The sequence below is a fragment of the Theropithecus gelada genome, chromosome 18 (assembly GCF_003255815.1).
Source record: "Theropithecus gelada isolate Dixy chromosome 18, Tgel_1.0, whole genome shotgun sequence".
NCBI classification, from domain to species: Eukaryota; Metazoa; Chordata; class Mammalia; order Primates; family Cercopithecidae; genus Theropithecus; species Theropithecus gelada.
Window position 1 is genome coordinate 31,047,558 of NC_037686.1, and position 25,463 is coordinate 31,073,020.

The 25,463-nt window shown below is 36.8% G+C and overlaps 1 non-coding gene across 1 annotated transcript; it reads left to right on the plus strand.

Annotated features, from left to right (window-relative positions):
* Positions 1–24,602: 24,602 nt before the first annotated feature.
* Positions 24,603–24,706, plus strand: LOC112611809. Its single transcript, XR_003116770.1, has one exon. It is a non-coding gene; the product is annotated as a U6 spliceosomal RNA (small nuclear RNA).
* The last annotated feature ends 757 nt before the right edge of the window (positions 24,707–25,463 follow it).

The window sequence follows — 25,463 nt, forward strand, 5'->3', positions numbered from 1 at the left end:
ATACCTACATCAAATTTTATCTCCAGAAAGAAATATATTTAACTTGGTGGTTTGACCTCATCACTTCCTCTTTTTTTTTCTTCTTCTTTTTTTTTTCTTTTTTTTTTTGAGACAGAGTGTCATTCTATCACCCAGGATGGAGCGCAGTGGGGATCATCTGCAGCCTCAACTTCTTAGGCTCAAGTGATCCACTCAGCTCAGCTTCCAAGTAGCTGGAATTGTGGGCAGGCACCACCATGCCCCACTACCTTAAAAAAAAAGAAAAAAACACTTTTGTAAAGACAGGTATATTAGTCTGTTTTCACACTGCTAATAAAGGCATACAAAGGATTAGAGACATAATGGACTCAGTTCCATGTGGCTGGAGAGGCCTCACAATCGTGGCAGGAGGTGAATATCACGTTTTCCATGGCAGACAGCAAAAAGGGAAAGAGAGAACCAAGTGAAAGGGGTTTGCCTTTATAAAACCATCAGATCTTGTGAGACTTACACACCACCACAAGAACAGTATGGGCGTAACTGCCCCCATGATTCAATTATCTCCCACCAGATCACTATCACAACATGTAGAGATTCTGGTGGGTACACAGCTGAACCATATCAACACGGACTTGCTCAAGTGATCTTCCTGCCTCAGCCTCCCAAAGTGTTGGGATTACAGGCGTATGCCACTGTGCTCAGGCATCATTGTTTTGTTCTGATTATATACTCTTTTATACTCTTTCTTGTTTATTGATCTCCCTCATTGAAGGTATTATTGATTATTAAAGTACAAATATTGTATGTAGGAACCTAAGTCTGAAACATGCCTTGTGACATTACAATATGGAGTGGTCTGTTTGGAGGGACTGAGGTATCTCCTATGCCAACCCTTTATTTTATAAATGAGAATACTGAAACACAGAATAATTCTTCCCTGAGTCACAAAGCTACTGAATAAATTTTCTAGGCTAAGTCCCCACATACTTCTGCTGATTAATTCATATAGCTTAAGATTGCTTTGAATGAGAATTGTCATAGCTAGGTTGTCATGAATGTGTAATTGTACCCTCCCAACTCTCCACAAATCTCAACTCTGGAATATCCAGGAAATGCTAAGCCTATTTTTTTTTTTTTTAATTCTCGAAGGATGTCTACAATTCTCAATATAAAAGAGAAAATGTAAAATTATGTGTCTCAGTTGATGAGTGTAGTATACAGTTTGGAATTATGGATTCTAGAACTGGATTGCCTAGCTCAAGTCCCAGCTCCACCAAATTCCTTTCTATTCCTCAATATTCTCATCCGTAAAACTGAAGATAATAATAGCACTTCATTTCATAGGGTTATTTTGAAATTTGAATGAGTTAATATAGACAGATAAAATATTTGTAAAGCATGTAAAATGGCCCCTGGCCTGTAATTAGTTCTACAGTGTATTTGTTGTTATTACTCCCTTTCAGTTTCTTAGAGCTACAGGAGGAAAAACTTAGACTCTCTGTCAAGGAGATGTCTAGATAGAACCAAATTAATTTCTTTGAATTTCATCCCAGCATGCTTCTCTTTCTGTAGGTGTTTTTGTTTGTTTGTTTGTTTGTTTGTTTGTTTTTGAGATGGAGTTTTGCTTTAGTCACCCAGGCTGGAGTGCAATGGCACGATCTCGGCTCACTGAGTCTTCTGCCTCCTGGGTTCAAGCAATTCTCCTGCCTCAACCTCCCGAGTAGCTGAGATTACAGGCGCCTGCCACCACACCTGGTTAATTTTTGTATTTTTAGTGGAGATGGGGTTTCACCATGTTGGCCAAGCTGGTCTTGAACTCCTGACCTCAGGTGATCCTCCTGCCTCAGCCTCCCAAAGTGCTGGGATTACAGGCATGAGCTGCCGTGCCCGGCCTGAAAATAATCTTAGAAAGTTAAATCAAATAACTTTTTTAAGTGCCTGCATAGTATTTGGCACTCAGTAGATGTTCAGATGTCCTTGATCCGTCGTCTTCTGCATACCCCCATACCATGGCTTATATAGGTATCATTAAGCAGGACTGTGCCAAAGCAAATAACATAGAACTACCTAGCCTGCTGGCTTGTTCCTGCTACTTTAGGTTACACTTGAGCCAACCACTGAGGAAGTGGGGGCTTCCGGCAGAAGCTCGCTGGGATTAAGAATGAGGCGTATCCAAGGAGCATGGACACTGCCTGCTGCTGGGGCATCGTAGATAGAGGGACAATGTGAACTCCTGGGAGACTGCGTAGGACAGTGCAAGCCATAATTGGTCCATGAAATACAGTTTCATTCTCATTTTTTTGAGACCTGTAATTCCAAATCTCATTACCTTATCTTTCTCTTCTGCTTCATAACTAAGAGAAAATAATTGTTGGCTGTTACATCCTGAAAATGCAACACTTTTTTTCCTTCCTTCTGTGAAGTTTTCCTGGACTGTGATTTTATTTCTTTCTGTCAAAAATATTAGACTTTGATGTGGTTAAGGTTTGAGTTTGAGAAGGCATGTAAACCATGGACAAATGAGTAAGGCTAGAAACTTTGTCTCAGTGATTTCCACCATGCCAAAGCTTCCTGAAGCCCAAGGAACCAGCCTCTCACCCTGTGTGTCTCTCCCAAAGACAGTTCTACTCCCTGGCACACTGGTATGTGCATAAAGTGAAAAGACAGAAAGGTCTCTTGGAAGGCAGTGTGGCTGCAACGTATGTTAGTCAAATGGGAGGACTTGAGGCAATAGCCATAATTACAGAAATTAATTCCCAAAGCATGTAATTATTGGAATGGTGTACTCCCAGCTTCCTTTGCACCCATTTGCTAGCTACCTTCAGAAGGAACGGCACCAAACAACTTTTATGGCAGAAATTCCTAGTAATCACAATATTCTTAACCATCCTCTATACATTTCTATCTTCTTTAACCCCAATAGCCAAATGTTCCTCGTGCTGCTATATATCACACTTAGTTTTATTTAAAGACTGACATAGTTGAGGATGCCAAGAAACAACTCACTCAACCTCTCACTTTATAAAAGAGTAAACAGGACAGAAAGGACTCATCCAGTATCAAACACTAGCTGGGGACAGAGCAAGGTCTGATATTATCCCTACTCTGTAGCAATATATTTATTTTCCCCATGGGTCTTAGAGGCTTAACATAACTCCCTGTAATCAAGGGCCATCCCTTCTCCTTTTGAAGAGGAGACTTAGTATGGAACTGATCATGTGGTGTTACAGCGGATGATTAGAGGATTCCTTTCTCTCTACTACCATCAAGGACAAGCTTACATTTTGCAAAAAGAAGTCAGCAACTACCACTCCTTGGCTAGAGAGTCCTCCACAACCATTTTGCCTGGCTCTTCTGAGGTTTTCACCATGAGTGTTTTGGCTTCTAAGATAAGCCTGCTGCTACTCTAGTGGAGCCAGGCACAGTAACTCACATCTGTGTTCGTTGCACTTTGGGAGGCCAAAGTGGGAGAACTGCTTGAGCCCAGGAGTTAGAGACTAAGCCTGGGCAACAGCCTCAGTGACAGTGAGACCCTGTCCAAAAAAGAAAGATGAAGAAGAAAAAAGGAAGTGGGCTTTGGTGATACAGAGTATAGGAGGGTCTCCACAGCAGCAGAGCCAGAGCCACAGAGATAAGCTCTCTTCACATTCCAGCTCACATACCACCAATGAGCTACAAACCACAGAGCTGCTGCACGTTCCTGCTCAACTCTCCCTACTTTCCCTCATGTATGCTTCCCATGCCACTTGACTCCATAGCAGCTTCTCCTCCTGACCATAATGTTGTTTTATCTTCCGCTTGTTAATCAATCAAGTATTCACTATAGGATTGTGTTTCTTTTGTCTTCTGGTCTTTCCTCTTGTATTTTTAAAATTTAATTTATTTCATGTGTATGGCTTCACTTCCAGATCAGACTATTTCTAAAGATGGTATTCTTTATTTCTTCATTGTCTTCGTTTTACTTTACCTGGTACTTTAAACAATAGTGTCAATAAATACCCATTTACTGGTTATAATTAGAACTGCATCGCCTCTGATTTGAACATGTGGTGCTTCCTTTAATATATCTCGGGGTTACATAAATGGGAGAATTGTCTCTTCCTTAAACACACAGTTTCTTTCCCTCTACTGTTTCATGGAAGATGATAAAATAATGTTAAATTAATAGCTAGTATTTATTAAGTACTTATAACATGTCAGATACTATAATTAAAATCGTATACATGTAACCAACATCAACTTCAAAATGAACAGATTATTAGCACCAATATTCACAGGTTGATTGTGAGGACTGAATGATATATCCTGTGAATTGAGCTATGAATTTAGATGATATTCACGATGAAGATGAGGATAATTAGTTTATCATAATGGTTGTATTTCACTTTGAAGTGTTCAAAGTTCAATGGGATGAGATACTCAAAGAATAAATTTAAATGCGGGAAAATCTACTTTAGGAAAAAGTCTGTAATGCCAAGGATAAGACACTGAGTTTGGACAGAGAGAAAAGAATAAATCAAGTGAGAGGGTCACAAAAATTTATTTTCAATTGCTGATAAGTGCTAGCCCTTTTCTGTTTATGCCTAGAGCCACTCCTGTTCTTTCTCTAAAAATGTGAACAATATGCCTTTGATCTTGCATATTTTTCTTGATCCAATCATTGTTTTCTTTTCAATCTAGTTCTACTTATCCTGAGGGCTGCTGATTCAACAATAGGTATGAATGTTCAAGCTTAAATTATATATATTTTAACTTGTTTTTAAAAGGAAAGCTTTGTAATTCCTATAAGAAATGAATCATTAATTCTGCCATGACATTATATATGAAATCTACCCAGGAGCTCCCAAATACTCTCCAATTCAGAGGAGTCTAAAGTTCAGCAAACCAAGCTGATGTAGTATTATATTTGCCCTTTAAAAAAGGTCAAAATATTGTTCAATTGATGCCAACATCCATGAACTAAATGAAAGGGAGCCTGAGAAGATTGGATGTGGTTAAGGGTTTTACTGAATTCATGAGGCTCCTTAGTCATTGTAAAATAAAACTCCCTAGCAAACTTTCTTAATAGAAAATTCTGGGAATATTTTGACATTGGATATGGGCAATCAGCAGGACTATTTTCATTCTGTTTAAGCGGGCAAAGCCATTTTTCAGTTTTTGAAATTCGTGGTGCATTATTTCCCTTGCACCCTATTTTATTTTATTTTACTTATTTTTGACGAGTCAGGAAAGAAAGGAGACTCAGTTAAGGTCAAGTTTAAACCTACAGCAGAGCCAGGATTACTACTCAGGATCTGTGTGATAAGAGTTGGCCTTAAGATAATTGTATGACTATTTAAGTTGTCTGGTTGTTCCTTTTGGGGAGGCCGAAATCTATCTTATAACCCCAGTAAGTGGTCTTTGGTGCACTTATCCTCAACTGTAGTGCCTTAGATGTTTTTTTATGCTATAATATTTTCCTTCACCTTATTTTTCCATTTTTTAAAAAATAGTATTTTAAAATAATTAATATATTTAGGTAACTCTTGAAAGTCAAATCATAGTATAAGAATTATAATGAGAAATTATAGGACCTTTATGTTCCCAATTTCTACTCCCTGGGCAACAGATTCTTACCCTTTTAGCTAGATTTTCTTAACCTACATACTTCCAAATAGTCTACTTCTAGTACCATAACTTGATGGCAATTTTCACTGTGTTGATTCCTCTCTGTCGCTGGAGGTGGAGATTCAGTGCTTTATGTGCTGCATGTTTTGTGGTGCTCCTTTCCTCCACCTCCCAATATGGTTTTGGCACAGACTGAGGTCTAATTTGTCCTTACTTTGCACAAGATTTTGTAATAATTTTTCATCACTGAGCTATGTATGTGCTGTGAGCACATTTTCTTTCTTGTTCAACATTTTCTGTTGCTGAATGAAGTTGTCAGTTCAGTGATAACTCCAGCACTGGTAGGGAAGACTTTTAAAGGACCTAACTGGAGTTGGTGCATCTCTCTTCCATCTTCATTCTGCAGATCAGAACTCCAGAAAACAGCCAGGTTTAACTGGAAGGCTGGAAAGTTGAGTCTAAGAGGAGGCTTCTCTATTCTCCTCTATCCTTTCTTTCCTATTTCCTTCCTTCCTTTCCTCTGAAAGAGAGAACAAAGGATTTGGTGAAACCTTTCAACAGTCTTTATCATATCTTCTTCCATTTTTTTCCTTACTTATTTTGTTGTTTAGCTGAGTATGTAAGAGCAAATAGCTTAATTAACTATGTTTAACTGATGGTTTTATATAGGCATACCTGAGAGATACTGAAAGTTCAGTTCAAGACCAACATTGTAAAAAGAGTATCACAATAAAGCAAGTCAAACAACCTTTTTGGTTTTCCATTAGATATAAAACTTATGTTTACACTATACTGTAGTCTGTTCGCTGTACAATAGCATTATGTCTAATAAACAATGTACATACTTTAAAAATACTTTATTGAAAGTTGCTAATGATTATTTGATCCTTCAGCAAGCTGTAAACTTTTTGCTGGCAAAGAGTCTTGCCTTGATGTTGATGGTTGCTGACTGATCAGGGTTGCCAAAGGTTAGGATGGCTATGACAATTTCTTAAAATGAGACAACAATGAAGTTTACTACATCAATTGACTCTTCACAAAAGACTTCTCTATAGCATGAGATGCCGTTTGATAACATTTTACCCACAGTAGAACTTTTTTCAAACATCCCAAAACTTGCCACAGCTTTATCAACTAAGTTAATGTCATATTCTAAATCCTTTGTTGTCATGTCAACAATTTTCATTGCATCTTCACTTGGAATAAATTCTTGATAATTTGTTTGGAAGTTCCAGCAGGGAAGTGCAGCTATTTGTATATCCTTGACTGAAGACCAGTCCACCTCTATCGTGGATGGTCATCTACTTTGACCCGGTGCACAGCTTCAGGAGGGATGGACATAGAGTGGTGCAGGAGGAAGGTTTAGCCAGCCACATCAGTCAAATCGACCCTGGCAATCAATGGGGTGACAGATCTCAGCCAGATTGCCCTCACGTTCAACCTGGAATAAATTCTATCTCAAGAAACTACTTTCTTTGCTCATCCATAAGAAGAAATTCCTCATCCATTCAAGTTTTATCATGAGATTGCAGCAATTCAGTCAAATCTTCAGGCTCCACTTCTAATTCTAGTTCTCTTGTTATTTCCATCTGCAGTTTCTTCCTCTACTGGTCTTAAATCTCTCAAAGTTATCCATGAGGGTTGGAATCAACTTCTTCCAATCTCCTGTAAATGTTGATATGTTGACATCTTCCCATGAATCACAAATATTCTTAATGGCATCCAGAAAGGTGAATTCTTTCCAGAAGGATTTTCAATTTTTTTTTACCTGGATCCATCAGGGGAATCACTGTCTATGCAAGTTATAGCTTTATGAAATGTATTTCTTAAATAATAAGACTTGAAATTCAATATTACTCTCATCCATTGGCTTCAGACTGGCTGCTGTTTTAGCAGCATGAAAACATCATTCATCTTTTTGTACATCTCCATCAGAGCTTTTAGGTGACCAGGTGCATTGTTAATGAGCTATAATTAATTGAAAGGAATCTTTTTTAATGAGCAGTAGGTCTCAACAGTGGGCGTAAAATATTCAGCAAACCATGCTGTAAATAGATGTGCTGTCATTGGGCTTTGTTATTCCATTTATACAGTATAGGCAAATTCAACATCATTCTTAAGGGTTCTAGGATTTTCAGAATGGTGAATAAGCTTTAACTTCAAATCACCAGCTTCATTATCTCCTAACAAGAAAGTCAGCCTATCCTTTAAGCTTGGAAGCCAAGCACTGACTTCTCTTTAGCTATGAAACTCCTAGATGACATCTTTTTTCAACAGAAGATTGTTTCATCTACACAGAAAATAGATTATTTAGTGTACTCGCCTTCATCAATGGTCTTAGCTAGAGTATCTGTACAACTTGCTGCAGCTTCTCCATTAACACTTGCTTCTTCACCTTGAACTTCTATGCTATGGAGACTGCTTTTTAAACCTCACAAAGTAAGTGCTGTTATCTTCGAATTTTTTTCTTCTACAGCTTCTTCACTTCTCTTAGTATTCATAGAAGTGAAGAGAGTTAGGACTTAGCTCTAGATCTGGCTTTGGCTTACGGTAATGCCATAGATGGTTTTATCTTTTATCCAGACCACTAAAATTTTTTCCATATCAGTAATAAGGCTGTTTGCTTTCTTGTAATTTGTGTATTCACCGAAGTAAAACTTTTAGTTTCCTTCAAGAACTTTCTTATTGTATTCATAACTTGTCTGTTTGGTGTAAGCAGCCTAGCTTTTAGAGTGTCTCAACTTTTGACGTGCTTTCCTCACTAAATGTAAGCATTTCTAGCTTTTGATTGAAATAAATAGATGTGTGACCTTTCCTTTCGTTTAAATACTTAGAGGCTATTGTGGGGTTATTAATTGGCCTAATTTCAATATTGCTGTGTCTCAGGGAATAGGGAACCCCAAGGAAGGAAGAAAGAAGTGGGAACTGCTGGTCAGTGGGGCAGTTAGGACACATACAATGTTTATTAAGTTTACTGTCTTTTCTGGGCAGGGTTCACGGTGCCCGAAAACAATTACAAGAGAAAAAACAAAAATCACTGATCACAGATCAGAATAACAGATATACAACAATAATGATAAAAATATGGTATATTAAGATAATTGCTACAGTGTGATATAGAGACAAAGTGAGCACATGGTGTTAGAAAAATAGCACCAGTAGATTTGCTCAACATAGGATTGTCACAGTCCTTTAATTTATTTTTAAAAAATACTATCTGCAAAGCACAATAAAAAAATTCATGTACTGTGTTTTCTTCCTTCCCTTTTTCCTCCTTTCTTCATAATTATTATTATTTTTTTAATTTCCAAAGCTCTTTCATGAAAAAGACTGTATTTAATTCTCTCAATAACTTATGCTGTGCTGGTAAGAAGATGTTTATTTAATTATTGTGCTTATTTACCATGTGTACCCACTGTAATTCAAAAATATTGAGTTTTCCCCCCAGTTCACAAAGGAAGAAGTTGAAGTTCGTGCAAAAACTTCTTAGACTTGCCTGCATGATTTTGACCTCCTTCTTACTCCTTTCCAGCAGGATGTGTATTAGTATGTATTTGTTTATGTTTACTTGTTTTCTTATTGAAAGGCATGGAACAAGAATTTGTTAAACAGAAACACCCCTGAATTCTCTTAGACTTGATGAGGCAAAATACATTCTAAATTCCATTCCATTTTCTCACCACCATTTGATGGGTAAGCTTCCACTTAAGATTCAGAGGACATGCTGGCTTCCCTCTCATGACTCTTTCTTAAGATGGCTTTCAACACAGCCATTAGCACTCATCCACACAGGACAAACTGAGACCTCACATGCTGAAGAAGCATAGTAGTAAGTGTAGATACGACGCCATGTGCTATTGTGGACAAGCAGGGTCAACTACTAGCCACGACAATGTCAGAAAAGGGATTTAAAATAAAATAGAACCCCCTCTGTTTCTCTTATATAAAAAGATTCGCTGTATGTCCACATAATAGAATGTCTCATAACAACATTACAACACTTCAACCACAACACTTTAAGAAATGTGTAAGACAGCAGAAGACAGGTATATTTGTTGAGCCAGGAGTTATGCACCAAGTTTTATACAGCTTAACTCTTACAACATTTATAGCTCTATGTGTAGCTGCCACACTTTCTCATGTAAAGAAGATAAAACAATGCTGGGATTGGTTAAAGAAACTTGGTATCGCTTTTTGGGAGAAGCATGGAATGCAGAGCAATACCAGGAATAAATGGCAGAGAAAAGGGATGCCATATGCAAAAGATAGCAATGAAAAGGATTGTTCAGAGAGATGCATGCCTGAAGCACAGATGAGGTGAAATTGGTTGAGAACAGCTGAGCTGATTGTTGCTATTGATGAAAGCTATCAAAACTGAAGAGTGGGTATTAGAAAAAACAGGGTACCTGAGAGAAAGGTCGTCTTTAGCCTGTGTTAAGTTAGTCCTTGTATTAAAGTTCTGACCTAGAGCTTGATCTGCACAATGCTTCTCTTCTCTAGTAAAAAGGAAAATGCTGTCAGTGGCATGCATGTTTATCTACGCGTCCTCAGTCTGCAGAGGTTTCTCGGTAGTACCTGGATGCTGAGATTGCATTAAGAGCCCATGATCCTGATGCTGGCAAACAAGCTTTCCTGCCTTTCTTGATCCTTCTTTCATTTAATTTTAATGGAGTAAAACATGTATATCAATAATTCACATTCTTTTCTCTTTCCAGTTGTGCCTATATTCGTAACAAAAATTTCCAAGCCTACTCCTTTTATTTACACTTTATCTCTTAAATCCTCTGCCCTCCTAACTGAAAGTTCCATTTTTATTAAGTGGCTGCTTTAAAAGATGCCCTTTTCTTAATGAAATCTACCCAAATAATTAATATTGCCCCAATTCCTTCCCATTTTCTTGACTCTCTGGCATATAGTCTATCCTTTTCTTAATGAAATCTACCCAAATAGTTAATATTGCCCCAATTCCTTCCCATTTTCTTTCCTCTTTGGCATATAGTCTACCTGTTATCCATAACTGCCATTTTACCTTACTGTCATTTAATCAACGGTTTATTATTTGCTCTTCTTTTAAATGCATTGTGTTAATTTCCTCAGTATCCTCATTGCCAGCTGGCCTGTTCCCTGTAGATTTCCTGTGGCCAAATGTCACTCTTAAGAGCCTGCACCTTCGGTGATTTCTCAGAGCATTTGTTTAGACCTTATCAATCATTATCTCACAATAAGCAACAGCTTTGCAAATGGAGAGCAAGGCTCGCCCAGTGATTGATGCTTCTGGATGCCTGTCTTTTCTCCTTGTGAGAATTGCAAGGGCCCCCTCCTTTTATTTTGAGGACTCTGGCTGTGCCTGCCATGGCTTATGGAAAAACAAGGCTCAACTGCCAATACCAGGCCCTCTCTTCTTTTCCTCTTACTGCATTTCTTTATCGGTTGTGACAATATGCCACAATTAATGATAGCAGAAACACCCATGTTTGATACCACATGCATCACACTTAGGTGTGATGCATTAGCAATCAAGGAAATTAATTCTGCCATTACAAAGTAACATCTGAACTTTGAAGATAGGCAATTGTATTGTATAAGGAGCCGTTATGAATTCAGCCATAAGTATAACATTAGGCAAGATTATTTAGGCACAGAATAGTTTCAACATTGTTAGCTTTTTAGTTTCCCTAGCAATGGTTTACAATTCTTTTCCACCAAATTTCCTTCATTTCAGAGGGCCACAGGACCATCAAATTTCAAGGTCAGACAGATGATAGATAATTACTATATATTTTTGACCAAGCAAATAATATTTCTAATAGAATGTTCATGATCAAAGGTCCACTGAAAATGAGTCTTTTCTGGAATGAGTAATTTACCTCTGTGGAAGATACCAGGTTTATTGTAATATGCTTCTCTTGATTTGAGAAGCTCTGGAATAACCAAAGTCAACCTGGTTGGCTGTATTTCCTGCAATACTTCACCTTTGAGACTTTTCAAAAATTATGATTATATTTTAAGTTCTGGGGTACATGTGCAGAACGTGCAGGTTTGTTACACAGGTATACACGTGGCATAGTGGTTTGCTGCACCCATCAACCCATCATCTACATTAGGTATTTCTCCTAATGCTATCCCTCCCCTAGCTCCCCCACCCACTGCCAGGCCCTGTGTGTGATATCTCCTCCCTGTGTCCATGTATTCTTATTGTTCAACTCCCATTTGTGAGTGAGAACATGAGGCTTTTTAACATACTTTTACACCAAAAATGCAGCTACCGAACTCTCTTTCACTTGCCTAACAGACTTGATCCTCTAGTGTTTCTTATATAGTCAGAGCCAATATATACCAAATAGCCCCTGGATTGCTGAGGCTGCCAGCTAATGGCCAGATCAAACCAAATAAAATAAAAACAATGCCTGAAGACAGTGTAAAATACAGTAAACAATCAAGACATAAAATTGTTCCATTAAGTTCAGTATTGTATTTCATAGGGAGGTAGTTTTATACTAACCCTGGTCTGACAAAATTATGCTTCTATAGCCATTGTGGGCAGAAAATCTACTAAAATTGATAGATTCATTAGTCCCATCAGTCTGCTTGGGGCCAATGTGGAAAATAGCCATTTCACAACTGGTTTGGTCTGAAGGTAGACTGTGGATATGGGTTCTTAGAAACCCAATGGAGAGGCAAAATGTGTCAGTATGGGATAGGGAAACCTATACAGGTGAGAGCATAAGGAAAGAAGAGGTCACGAAGAATACTGACTTTCATCCTTTATTACATCATCTTACATTTTCTCTGGTACCTTCTCCTTGCTGTAAGGACTACAATTCTGATGAAAATATCAAAAAAGCAAAACTCTATTAAGTCTAGTAACTATTTCCCTCCATGATATTTCCCTTATTTGGAATCAATGTTGTAATTGTCTGAATCATGAATAGGGCAGGTAAAACATGTAATAAAATCAAACTTACACAGTATGTTCAGAGTCTGATTAGGTTCTCAGAAGAAGGTCTGGAAAACTTCATCGATCACTTCCAAATGTTTTAGACATATCAATTTCCATTGTGTTAGTTTGATCTATTAATTATGAAATGTTGTTTATTCTTTAAGATGATTTCCCTGGAACCTTTAGCTAGAAATAGTATGTTAGATTTATTATTGAATGCATCAGAAATGCTGCATTTATTTAAAAACATTCTGATAGTAATACTCCAGAATTGAAACTGTCATTTTACCCAAGACATTTAAATGAATAAACTGTTTTCTTATTTGTTTGCATGTTTTGTTTGTTTACATAGTTACATTCCATTACTGACTATTTTTATATGTCGGTAGCTGAGCTGGGATCTGGGAATTAAGAATAATGACAATTACAGACTACTATTTTCCTCATTCCTAGTATGTTTGAAAAAAGGATCTGTGGATGTTAGTTGAGTTCATGTTCACAACGGCTGTCAAAGTCAGAAAGAACATGCTTATCACCCCATTTGATACATGAATAAACTAAAGTCAGGCACTAAGTACATTCGTAGAAATCAGTCTATAATCCAGGAGTCTTCTCATTCAGCCTAGTGTGCTTTCTAAAAAACTGCCTTATTTTTACCTTTTTCTATTTATCTTAAGGTTCTCAAAATAAAAAATAAATGCCCTCAATAAAATAAGCCATTTAAAATTTATCAGAGACAAAAGAAACTCAACACCACATGTCAAAAACTGAATATAGTTTTTTCATAAACAAAATTTAAACTTCCTTTTAACTAACGTCTTTTAACAAGTGCTTTCCTGACTTTTGCTATGAATTTGACAATAAATGAAATATTCAAAATATATGTTCCAAATAAAATAAACAAAATGTTCCATTTTTAAAGATATATTATCCCAGATATTAGGCATACCCATTGTGATGTGGGCCCCTTGTCATTATGTTTATCTATTTTGAGCTACCCTTAGACCCACTGTAAATTGGAAACCTATCATGAAATAAATAAGATTTGAGGACAAAAGTAAGACAAAGAACTGAAAAATACATATAAGTCTTGTTTCCTGATCAGTCAATCATGTGACCATGATTTTACTGTCATGTTCTTCACAGTTATTTGATCAGGATGGTGATGAAGAAGGAAGGAGCATGTTTCACTGCATTTACAAAATGCAATTTTTATTCCCTAGAGTGACAACAGTATGATTTATGTCCTTGGAGTTAGGTAAAGTTCTGGATGTTAGTTTCGGATAGTGATATGCTTTCTTAAAAGCTCACACAGAGCCACTTTTCACATACAGATATGTATTGTCCAAGGCTGTGAAGGAGAAGAATCTCATTGAAGTAGTACCAATTATGCAGCATTATTTATATTCCTAACACACATTTATATAAATTATTTTATTTTTGGTTTGTAATAATTTCACACTATAGGTAGGGTGAGTTTTTGTATGTGTGTTTATCTTTTACACATAAAAGTAAAAGATAATAAGCTCTTCATTATACCTAGCCTTGTTCCTCAAAATACAAATTAAACAATGTAAATATATAGTATAATCATTAGTTAGTTCAATACATATATTTTAAAACACAAAACTGACCTAGTTTATACTAAGAGACATCTCTGCCAGGTACAATTAAGTGTAGATGAAATGTCAAATTTGTTGATCATTTGTGGTACCATAATCATTTCACAGATGGAGAGGAGAAGGATTTAAAGGTTTACCTAATAGAGAACTTTCAGTTTCCTGGAAATCTCAAATTCTATCCCTCTCCTTGTGCCCAACCAATCTTCTCACTTCATGTCTCTGCCCACGAGTTTCTCTAGATAGAGTGCCTGCCTCCTTTATACTGTCTTCAGACTGCAAATCTCTGAATCATTTTTCTTTCCTCTTCGCTTTTCTTCACTTTGAGCTTGTCTTTCCCCTGCTCCTCACAACGTGTTAACGGCAACAGTAGACCTAAAATCTTTATCAGACGGTGTTCAGTTCCCTTTGGCTGTGATCCCAAGTATTTCAAGGAGATAGCTGATCAGCATGACAAACATATTCAGCAGGTCACAAAAGAAGGCGATATAACAGGGCAGACCTCCCTTTCCTTCCGTAGTTAAGAGACCATTAATCATTTTAAAACTTACTCAGTTTTCTCCTAATTATAGTATATGTTGATGATTAAGAACATAGGTTTTAACATCATACTCGCTGGGTACAAATCTTGACTACTCCACTTACTAGCCATGTGGCATCTTGGAAGTTACTTAAGTTCTGTACCTCAATTTCCTTGGCTGTGAAATTGAGGTGTGTGCCAGTAGAAACCCCTTTATGGAACTCTTATAAGATTGAATTACTCATTATGTAAGGTATTCAGAACAACGTCTGATATATAGTAGAATGTGTATAGGGCTTACTGATATTAATGCACAAATTAATGTATTTCATCCTAAAAAATTATTTGCTTGTGATAAAAATCTAGAAAACTTTTGTCCCTGCATTAGAACTCAAGCTGACTCCAGATACTTCAGTCTTTCCATGATTATTTTAACTTTTTGAAGATAATGACTTTCTACGTGGAGAAAGTCTAATGCTATGCTTAATATGCTGAGGCTATTCTGAAAATGACCTTACACAACATATCCAGGGGCAGGTGTGAACTCGCCAGCATCACTCCCATCACATTCTGCAGGCAGCTGTCTTCTTTGTCTTTGTGCATGTAGGCTCAATTTCTTTTTCTAAAGCGTAAAATAACTTTTATACCACCAGTGTCCTAACTAAGATGCACATCAGTGATGAATATATTTGCTAAATACATGTGTGCAGAGATGACTCTTGCAGTAATCCTGTCTCACAGGAATGTAAACCCATTTCTAGAAATAAACGGAAAAAAAGAAATCCTCTGACAACACAAATTAATTGTCATAAAACTCCAGCATCAACGGCAGGTACTTGGACTTTCCTTTCAACACATAATGACTTTGACTTAACACACTGAGCTTGATTATCTGCTTGTTCATATCAGAACATGTTTTAAGTTTGAAATTAGAGAAGGAGTGGAAGTTTTGTTTGAATCAGGTAGACTGGCATTTGCAAGAAATTATAGATGATAACAATAAAGTGTTTTACAAAATATTCAGACTAAAAATAAAATATGTATTTTCAGATAGCACTGAAATAATCATAGTGGTAACTGTGAGTTATCAAGCAATGGTTAAATGATGTTTAGCATTCTCTGTGATGAAAAAGCTTAGAAAGATCTCTATCACACTATATTGAAATGAGCTCATTTTTGACTTGAGAAACTAGTTTTTGATTATCTGAAAAAATACCCACCCCCCTTATAATGCCAGATAAATTAAATGATAATTTAATATGTTCTGTATAGAACACAGCTGTTCTATAGTGATCATTAAGCATATACCTTTCCTTGTTAAACTGAATACTCGTTGAAATCGAGATTGAAACTTCACAAAGAGGTTATTCACAAGAAACATCGGTCACTTTTGATAATATGCATCATAATTAGTTTTATAGATATGACATTTAATGTTCAGAGTAGAGAAGAAACATAACAGAAACTGGGAGGGCTGCAGATATTCAATCCAGTACGGAAAATAACTTCTGCAATTGTGTTCCATTTTTTAACTTCCTTAGCTCATAATTTCGTTCTGATTGGGAAAGAAAAATCTCAGAAGACTCAGAGGTTCAAATCATATTAGTACTCAAAAGTTTGGATGTGCCTTCAAACTTCCTGGGCCTGAAAATATTGACTGGAAATGCCACAAAAAAACAGCTTCTTCACAGTGTTTCTGGCAGTTCGACTCCTGTTCCTGGCTGGAAGTTCAAGTGCAGAGATGCATGAAATTGAACAATGATAATAATAAAAACTTTTCTGAAACCATTTTAAAGCTGCGAAAAGTTGGATTTTAGGTCTATCTAATCTAAGGGAATGGCCCAGGTACAATTTTATAGTCAAATGGGTTCATCTTTTTTCCTTCTTTCTCATTTGTTTCCCATCACATGAAAATTTTACCCCTTTATTAAGGAGTTCAAACTTTGGCACCATTGAACTGATACCTGCTAATTATTTGGAGTTTGATTAGTTCATTTGTTGGTTAGCAAATCCTCTTTGTTCTGTTCTTTGTGAGGAATGTGGAATTCAATTAAACGAATCTTGCTCTTCTCTTACCTCTATGCATGAATATGCTTTGGGAGAAACGGTTAAAGTTATTGGGTAAAGTGCTAGACATTCTGAAGTGTGTTTCTACCTTTCATTACTCTCAGACCAAATCTTTTGTTATTATTGGGGGATACAAGGTTAGAGTCTCCATTCAAACATCTCCCAGGGCCATTTCTGGAGGAAAAAAAAAAGCTTTGTGTTTAAAAACAAAAAGGTGGATACTTTCTAATTTTTTGTCTTTGTTAAAGACAGTATTTTAAAATTCTCACAAAGAATTTTACTTCTTGGGATAATATAAATATTGTCTTTAACAAGGGAGTCTGCAAAAGGAAAAATGGACGCAACCTTATTTGTCCCTCTTTCATTCTGATTCCTTTCTCTCCTCTCTACAAGCTCCAAGCATTATTTCTAGGATATTTAAATTTCTCTTGGAAGAATAGTAAAAACAAAGGAGGGATTTGTTAAAATTCATCATCTTACAAAAGAAATGTGTATAATACTTTTAACATAAATGGATGCTCTTTTCTGTCACTCTTGCAACAGAGAAGCAAACATTCCTCAGAAATAAATTCTACTACAGTAACATCATTGGGAGATTTTCTGGGGACATCTTGACGCAGAGCCTCTCGATTATGCCTGAAACAGGATTTAAGATGATACAATTGGGGAGTGGTGAACAGAGAGTATATTTCTTCATTTAAATATCTATGATTTCACGAAGAATTTACCAAAATTTCTAGTATCATTTTTGAAAATCAATCATACATGTTTAGGCTCCATAAAATGCTGTTTTTGAAGTTGCAAAATATTGAAAATTCCTTAATAATCTGTTCACACATGACATTTGTGTGGTTGTGTAAATGCTCTGTTCATTTTTCCTTCCAGATATGTTCATTTAGTCAAGGATTATTTTTATACAGACGAATTATGGTGATTAGAAGTTTCCACAGAGTTTGTATTCACAATAAATATCAATGATTTTAGCCTACTGAGAAGTTTTTTATAGCAGTTTATTTTCCTAACTCAAGTCCATAAGTCTAGCTTTAGAAGTAGCAAGGCCAATAAACCATAAAAGAACTATTTTATGGGTGATCCAGTAACTAGAATTGCAAGAAAAAAGAGAAAGTAAATAATTATAAGAAAACCACTATTGACTGGTTCATACAGTGGATGGCGTTTGCCTTCATCTGTAGGATAATTGGACCAGAGGGCTACAAATCCATTGCAATGCAAGGCTTTCCATACAAGACAGTTAATACACCATCAGGGAGCTAGTAGGAATAGTTTCTGTGTTGTAGCCTAAGTATGTTTTCACTCAGCTCATTTGCACTTCAAAGCTGAAGTCGATAATTCAGGCCCAAGTAGGTGCAATTTGGGCTATTTCCCTTTTGTAGCATATGAACACAAGCTGAGAAAATCTCTAAATTCATTTGCACAAGGCATTACTGGCCAGAGTCAGCAAAGCAGAGACACGGCTAATTTCCTATAGGTAAGTATTATCCCTTTGAATAAATCCTTCGGGAGTTGGGGATGGTTGGTGGACAGGGATTCAGGTAAACATGGTTTGCTCTCTATTGGTGATCAATGATTTTATTACATAAAACATAAGGATATTAGTTGCCTTACAACAGATCTTAGAAGTTTATCTTCAGCAAAACACTTGTGTGGTGAATTAACAAGTCCAACCAATCATATTCATGGGGCGAGAAATGTCTGGTGAATGATAAGAAAAAACATGCGCCAGGAAAGGTGAGCTCTGTCTAGGTCAGGAACAATGTGGTTAGATTATTATCAGAAAGTGCAAGCATCAGAAAAATGGTGGAGCAAACTATTTTTGTTCAAACATCATTTAATAAAATCTCTCAATGGCCACTTACCATGTAACAACTGTGAAATGTTTTTCTGGTACTTCATACTCTGTTATGTTATTCAATTCCATTCTGCTAAATGTGCTAAGCACCTGTTTTTGTGTACTGAAACCACATATCCCAAATTTTATAGGTCGATCCTGCAATAAGCCTGCCCCAACATCATACTCGTTTCCACATATGCATTACAGTCAACATAATCAGTTACTAGCCACTGCGTTAGAGAATTTCACTAGCATTTATTAGGAGCTTTTCTGTGAGCTATGATTGCATTTAAAGTGATTGGCTTAACCTGCTGAGCTAAGAGTTTTTGTGTGTTTGAATTTCTTTTAATCCAACATTTACTGAGATCATCCTTTGTCCCAGAAACTGTGTGAAATACTTTTCATACATTACCTTATTTTCTCACTACAACATCATTATGGGCAGTGCACTACCATTGTACCCATTTTGCAGATAAAATTTGAGACACAAAGAAGTTCAGTGACTCATGCAAACTTAAATAACTTGCCCAGGTTTTTCTGGCAAAAAAAAGATTTGAAATCATATCTCCTGATTCCAAGTTGAATGCTTTTATATTAGACGCATAGCATTTCATGCCTGTGAGACAAAGTAATACACTTGTAATAGTTCTTAGGATACATACCAGTGGCTTCTTCACAAGAGACATGAGCATTTGCAAAATGGAATGTCTCAGATTCTGATGATGCCTGCCTGGCTTCTTATACACTTGCCATCCTGGTCCTTCCTCACCTATTCCATCTCTTTCTCTGTCTACTCATTTTTCAATACCGGTGTTTGTTTAAATCAGATAATTTTTTCATTACCCCATGCTCAGCTTAAAGCTCCATGTGTTTCCTACCTGAAATGCAAATTTCTTGTTTTAATCCTCCTTCCACCCTGGAATTTTCTGGAATCCCACTTTATCACTTTGTTCTTAAATGATTTCCCTTTCCTCAGGCTCATGTAAATTCATAATTAATTACATTCTGCCTATTACTGCCTGATTTCAGTAGCCTTAAAACATTTTCAATAAATCTTTCTCAAATCTCACACTTATATCTATGATAACCTAATTCACAACAAGAAAGAAATAATTATTTTTAATCTTTATTGAGCGCTAGACTTCTGCCACATTTTATGCCAAGGACTTTTTTAAAATTGCTTCGGATCTACTCTGTGAAGTTGAAGTACAGATTATCATGGCCATTTTATAGGACAAAAATTTGAGGCTTTGAGAGATGAGTATGTGCCTAAGACAATCGTGGCAGAGTCACGAACCACAAATCTTTGACCCAAATGCCCATGCCTATCTCCTACTGACTATTCCCCCTAGAGTGATATATTTTTTCAGTGATCCTCTCGCTAGTTCATGTAACAACTTCAAGGATTTTCTAGTGTAACAACAACAACAACAACAAAGTCTAGAATAGTCTGGAGTGAGGCTTAGCAGGTTGAATTTTAGGCAAACTGGCCTGATTTGAATGGGCAGGTAACATTTCTTTGGATTCCTCTAAGCACAGCCTCAAGAACAGGAATATGCTCATCCAGTAGACTGTCAGGTCCGAGGTTTTTTGTGTGTTTCAGAGATAGGGTCTAGCTCTGTCGCAGAGGCTTGGGTGGAGTGTTGCCCTCATAGCTAACAGTAGCCTGGAAATCCTGGACTTAAGTGATCCTCCCACCTTGACTTCCAGTGTAGTTGGGACTGCAAGTGTGCTCTACCCCTTATCCCTCATTTAAAATTTTTGTATCTATGAAGTCTTCCTCTGTTGCTCAGGCTGATCTCAAACTCCCAGGCTCAAGTGATCCTCCTGTCTCGGTCTCCCCAAATGCTAAAATTATAGGCATGATCCACTCCTCCCAGACCTGAAAGATTTTTTATTATACCCTGTGTTGCTACAAAAATAAAAGCATCCTATGCAGAATTTACAGTGTCTTTCTTGCAAATTTGCGTGCTTCCCTTTGTTTCAAAATTACTGCCATCATCTAATGAAAAAAACAGATTAAATTAATCAAAGGAAAAATTTAGGCTGAACATAAAAAAAAATTGTTAATGGTGATATCCATTAGACTCTATTAGAATCCCCATTGACTGAGTCATTTACAATAAGACTGCCATCCCCTGGAGATGACTCTGAGACCATCCTAAGCCCGAGGAGAAAGGAACATATGGAACCCACAGGTCCCTCAGCCACTAATGTGGGTGATTTTTTTTCTGAATTCCCTCATTTTGCCTTCTTGTCAACAAATCCTGCCATCATTTCACTCACATCTTTGCAGCATTTTCCAGAGCTGTTAACAGAAATCATTTCACAGAGAGTGGGAAAGAATGTCATTTTGTCATTTTCTTGGGGGAGTACAGGGAAGAACAGGCAGTCTCTGCTTCCTATGGCTTTCATGATGAAAAAAGAAAAGGAGAATGAGGCCTGCCTGCTAGTGGGCTGCAAGAAACAACTCTGTTTGGCAGCATTGTGCAGAATAGTGACTGGGAACTCCCAGATCAACCTCTCTCCTTACTAACTAGAAGAAAGAACAGTTTGGGACCACACTGATACCCCCAAACTTATTGTCACTAATGAGCTGTGTGAACTTAATCATTACATTATATCTAAAAGGTAAGAGGGACCTTAATGATCATCAAGTGTAACCTACTTCTTAATGCAAGAACTCCTTTTAATTACAGAATTCCTGTGAGATGGCCATTGGAAGCTCATTATTTCATTGAACTCTCTATCCCATGGTTAAGTTGTTTCATTTGTTTAGAAAGCCTTTTATTGAGCTAGGGCATTCATTCATTAGTATTTGCTTTCCCCTTTGGAATAATAATAATGATGTATGACAAGAGAGTAGTAATCGTAATAATGATGATGCTGATGAGTAACAGAACTTTTTTTCTATGTGCTAGGCATGTAATAAAAATTTACATGTGTCTAAGTTCTTATTTATCACCATAAAACTTATATGTTATAGGAATTATGATTTACTCCTATTTTAAAGAAGGAAGGATTGAAACATAGAGTGTTAGAATGACCTCATGAGGGTCACAATACTCAAAGGTGGAGAATTAAAATTCGAACCCAGTTCTGTTTGGTTACAGGACTCGATATACTGGGCACACACAAATGCCTCTAGCTCCTTATTTAACACATTTCAATTACACTGTGTCCTTACTCCTCTTTTTTCCAGATTGCACATCCCAGCTTCCTTAAGTATTTCGTATTTAATATAACTTTCAATTGCCACATGATTATGGTAGATTTTATATTAGAAGTTTCTAGCTTTCTTTTCTAATGTATGGAAGCTAGAACTGGAAAAAATCCCAAAAATGTGGTTTGACAAGTGAGGCACATAGAAAATTCTATTGCTACCCTTCATCACCTTTCCAAACCAAGGTTCTGCCTTTGCAATAATTATTAATAGCAAGGATGATAATCGACATCAGAAGAACATCAAACTATAAAACTTTAAGGAGAAAAAAACACTTATATTTGAGAAAACCCTATTGTGGGTTTCAGATCAGAAGGGTTCTTTTTATTTGTTTGAAACATCATAATTTTCTCTGTAAAACTGAGTATGGACTTGGTTTAAATAATTTCTCTAGTCCATTTGGGGATGTAGTGCGACATCTCCCTCCATCTGTCAAAATTTGGGGTTCATGTGCTCCTGTCTCAGCTGCCTGGATGCAACCACACAGAGGATGCACCCCTCTTGTGGATTCAAGAGCTCCATTGTAAGTTTCTGACAGAGGTAGCATTGCTAAGAGGAGCTCAGGCTTTCAAAATAGTCAGGAAGATAAACATGAACTAGGTGTGACTGTCTCTGGATGGCCCAAAAAAAGGACAGGGCACCAAAGAATGCATAGGCACTGTTTATTTACACTGCTATAATGGAAGTCAGGGTCACTACACAAGTCTCTGGTTGTGGAAGCCTTTCCCTGACACAGTCAGGTGAGCTCTGAGGTTGACGTGGCAATTGTACTGAACAAGAATGGGCCTTTGAAAAAATTTGAAGGGTAGATAGGGAAGTAAGCTAGCACGCTTTCAGTTAACTCATACACATTCCAATATAGGGGCCAAGGGAGAGCTCTTCTCTTGGCCCTCTGAAGTTTCTCCAAAAAGTCAACTCACAAAAGGCAGATTAATTGGATAGAAGGCACACAAATTCATTTAACATGTATACATGGGATCCTTCAGAATGAAGACCCAAAAATACAGAGAAAATCGTTCATTTTTATGCTTATGTCCAACAAAGTACGGACAGCTATGTAGAAATATGACTAGACAAAAAGGGCAGGATCTAATGCTAATAGACTGGGGAAACCCAGCAAGGTCTGTCTATGGAGATACTTCTTGGCATCTCTGAGCGTGCTTTCCTCCTGGGTATGGGGCAGGACTCTCACTGGAATAGGGATCTTATGACCCCCAGTAAAACAAGGCAGGTTCAAGAATTTCTTTCTGACAAAGCTTTTACACAGAGAGTGTGGAGGGAAAGCGAGAGTGATGTTCTTAAGTCTTCTGGCTGGCTTTGGGGAAAAGAGACCCTTGTTTCTATGGCCCGCCATGGAGAAAAGGAATTCCAGTTTCTATGGCTAACCTCGAGGAAGAATGGGAGAAAAACTTTTGTTTCTGAGGTTGCTTCTGAGGCTTTCATTTTATGGTATTGTTTTCTGAGCCAAAACACAGGTAAGTAACAAGGCCAGTGCAAAAAGAAGCATATAGATCTCATTAAAAGGAACAGTAGCAGCAGCAGTTATTTTAGCTTTATAAACAGTAGCAGCACCAGTTATTTTATCATTATAAAATGATACTGCTATGGAAAAAGAATAACATCAGTAATATGAGGAGTCCTACATGAAGATAAGGACAAAAGGGGAGCTTTGGAGTCAGGCTACTGCTATGCATTTCCGTGTATTTTTCTATGTGGCTTTGTTGCCTATGGCAATACAGTTTGTGAAAATAAGTGAATCAAAATCTAAGCTGTTGGAAGTATAAATTATTTTGAGTCTTCAAGAAACATGATTACGGGGCCTGGTTTATGTGACAGGCAGTTGTAACCAAGGCAGTTGTAGCTTTGTTTCTCTGATTATAGATTAAGCCTTCTTTCTTGCCTTCACTATTTTGTAAAGTATTGCAAATGACTGAAGGGTTCTGGGGAAGATCTTTTCTCCCTTTATTGTTGTTGATCTTCATTATAGATTAATTTCCCTCTCACCGTTCCCACACAAAGACTTCATGGCTATTGTATTGTATTTAGATGGAATGTTATGTATACTCTTTCAAACTGGAAAGGAAATGAAAATGAGCTGTATGAAAAAGACTCTACTAATTAAATTGTTGTAACTCATAAGACAATCTTGTATAGAACATTTTGTATTCCTCTCAAATTTCTTTGTTTTCTGCCTATATAAGCAAGAACCTAACTTTTAACTTTGGAACACTGACCCCATTTCTCTGGAGTCTGTGTCTCTCTAATGGTGGTCCCCAGATTTTTGCTTGAATAATCTGAATTCTGATCTTTTTGATTATTTCAGGTTAGCAGAGTCTTCATAAAAGTGTTTTGGGAGAGGCACTCTGGTGTCATAAAAATACAATTAAATGTGAAGAATACTGGATTACAATTCTAGTTATGAAGTAGTAGTGTAGTTGGAGACACTGCTTATAATTTGTGTGTGTGTGTGTGTATGTAATAAAACCAAAAATGCAGAATACCTTAAAATAAAAACATCTTTCTCTTGCTCTATCTTTACAACTACCTAGTCCCTGTTCTAAGGGTAATTCCTTGTTGTTTTTTCAAAAATTTTGCTTCTTGTAGAGGTAACATTCATAACTTTTCCAAGGCACTAATATGACTTTTGATCTATAACATATAGGTATTACCATTTCCTATCTGTTGAAGGTAAATATTAAACCCATTTATATGACCCTTACTTTTAATCTTCCTCTCCATTATTAGATTTTTAGTTGCTTATCATTGTTATTAAACAATTTTTAAAAAAATCTTTAGTGTTCATTTCAGCAGCACATACCGTAAAATTGAAATAATATAGAGATTAGCATGACCCCTGCTCAAGGATGGCATGCATATTTGGGAAGCGTTTCAAATTTATGAGGAATTTGGGAAGTGTTTCAAATTTATTCAGCCTTTAAAAAAAGAGTGAAATTTTTACACATGCTGCAACATGAATGAAACTTGAAGGCATTAGGATAAGTGAAATAAATCAGATACATAAGAACAAATATTATATGATTCTACTTATACCTAAAGTAGACAAATTCATAGAGACAAAAGTAGAATGTGTGCTAGGAACTGTGGAGAGAGGTGAATAGGAAGTTGTCATTTAATGATTATAGAGTTTTAGTTTGGGAAGATAAAGGTTCTGGAGCTGAATTGTAGAGAAAGCTGCGCAACAATTTTGAACGAACTTAATGCCACCTAACCACAAACTTAAAAATGGTCAAAATTGTACATTTTATGTTATTTATAGATACTATACATGTAGCATATAATTTAGGTCTTACCCATATCTTTTGATTTACTCTGTAAAATTAACATGTTTCTCCATATTTTTTTCAATTTTCACTCGTTATACTAGATCTCCATGCACATAATTTTTAATAAAGTTATGTAGAAACAATAGTTGCAGACGTTTTTGGGTGCTGTTACCAAATAATTTTTCCTTCTCTCTTATACGCGCATGCGGTGATTGAGCTTTCTGGACCTTGTGCATTTGATGCAGGCAGGTGACCACCTTTGGCAAATGAATTGAAGAACAGGAAATAGAGTCATGATCAGATCTGGGCATTTATAGGCAAAGTTATAATTCCTCTGCCACAGCAACTGGCACAGTTTGAGATGGGTTTTTT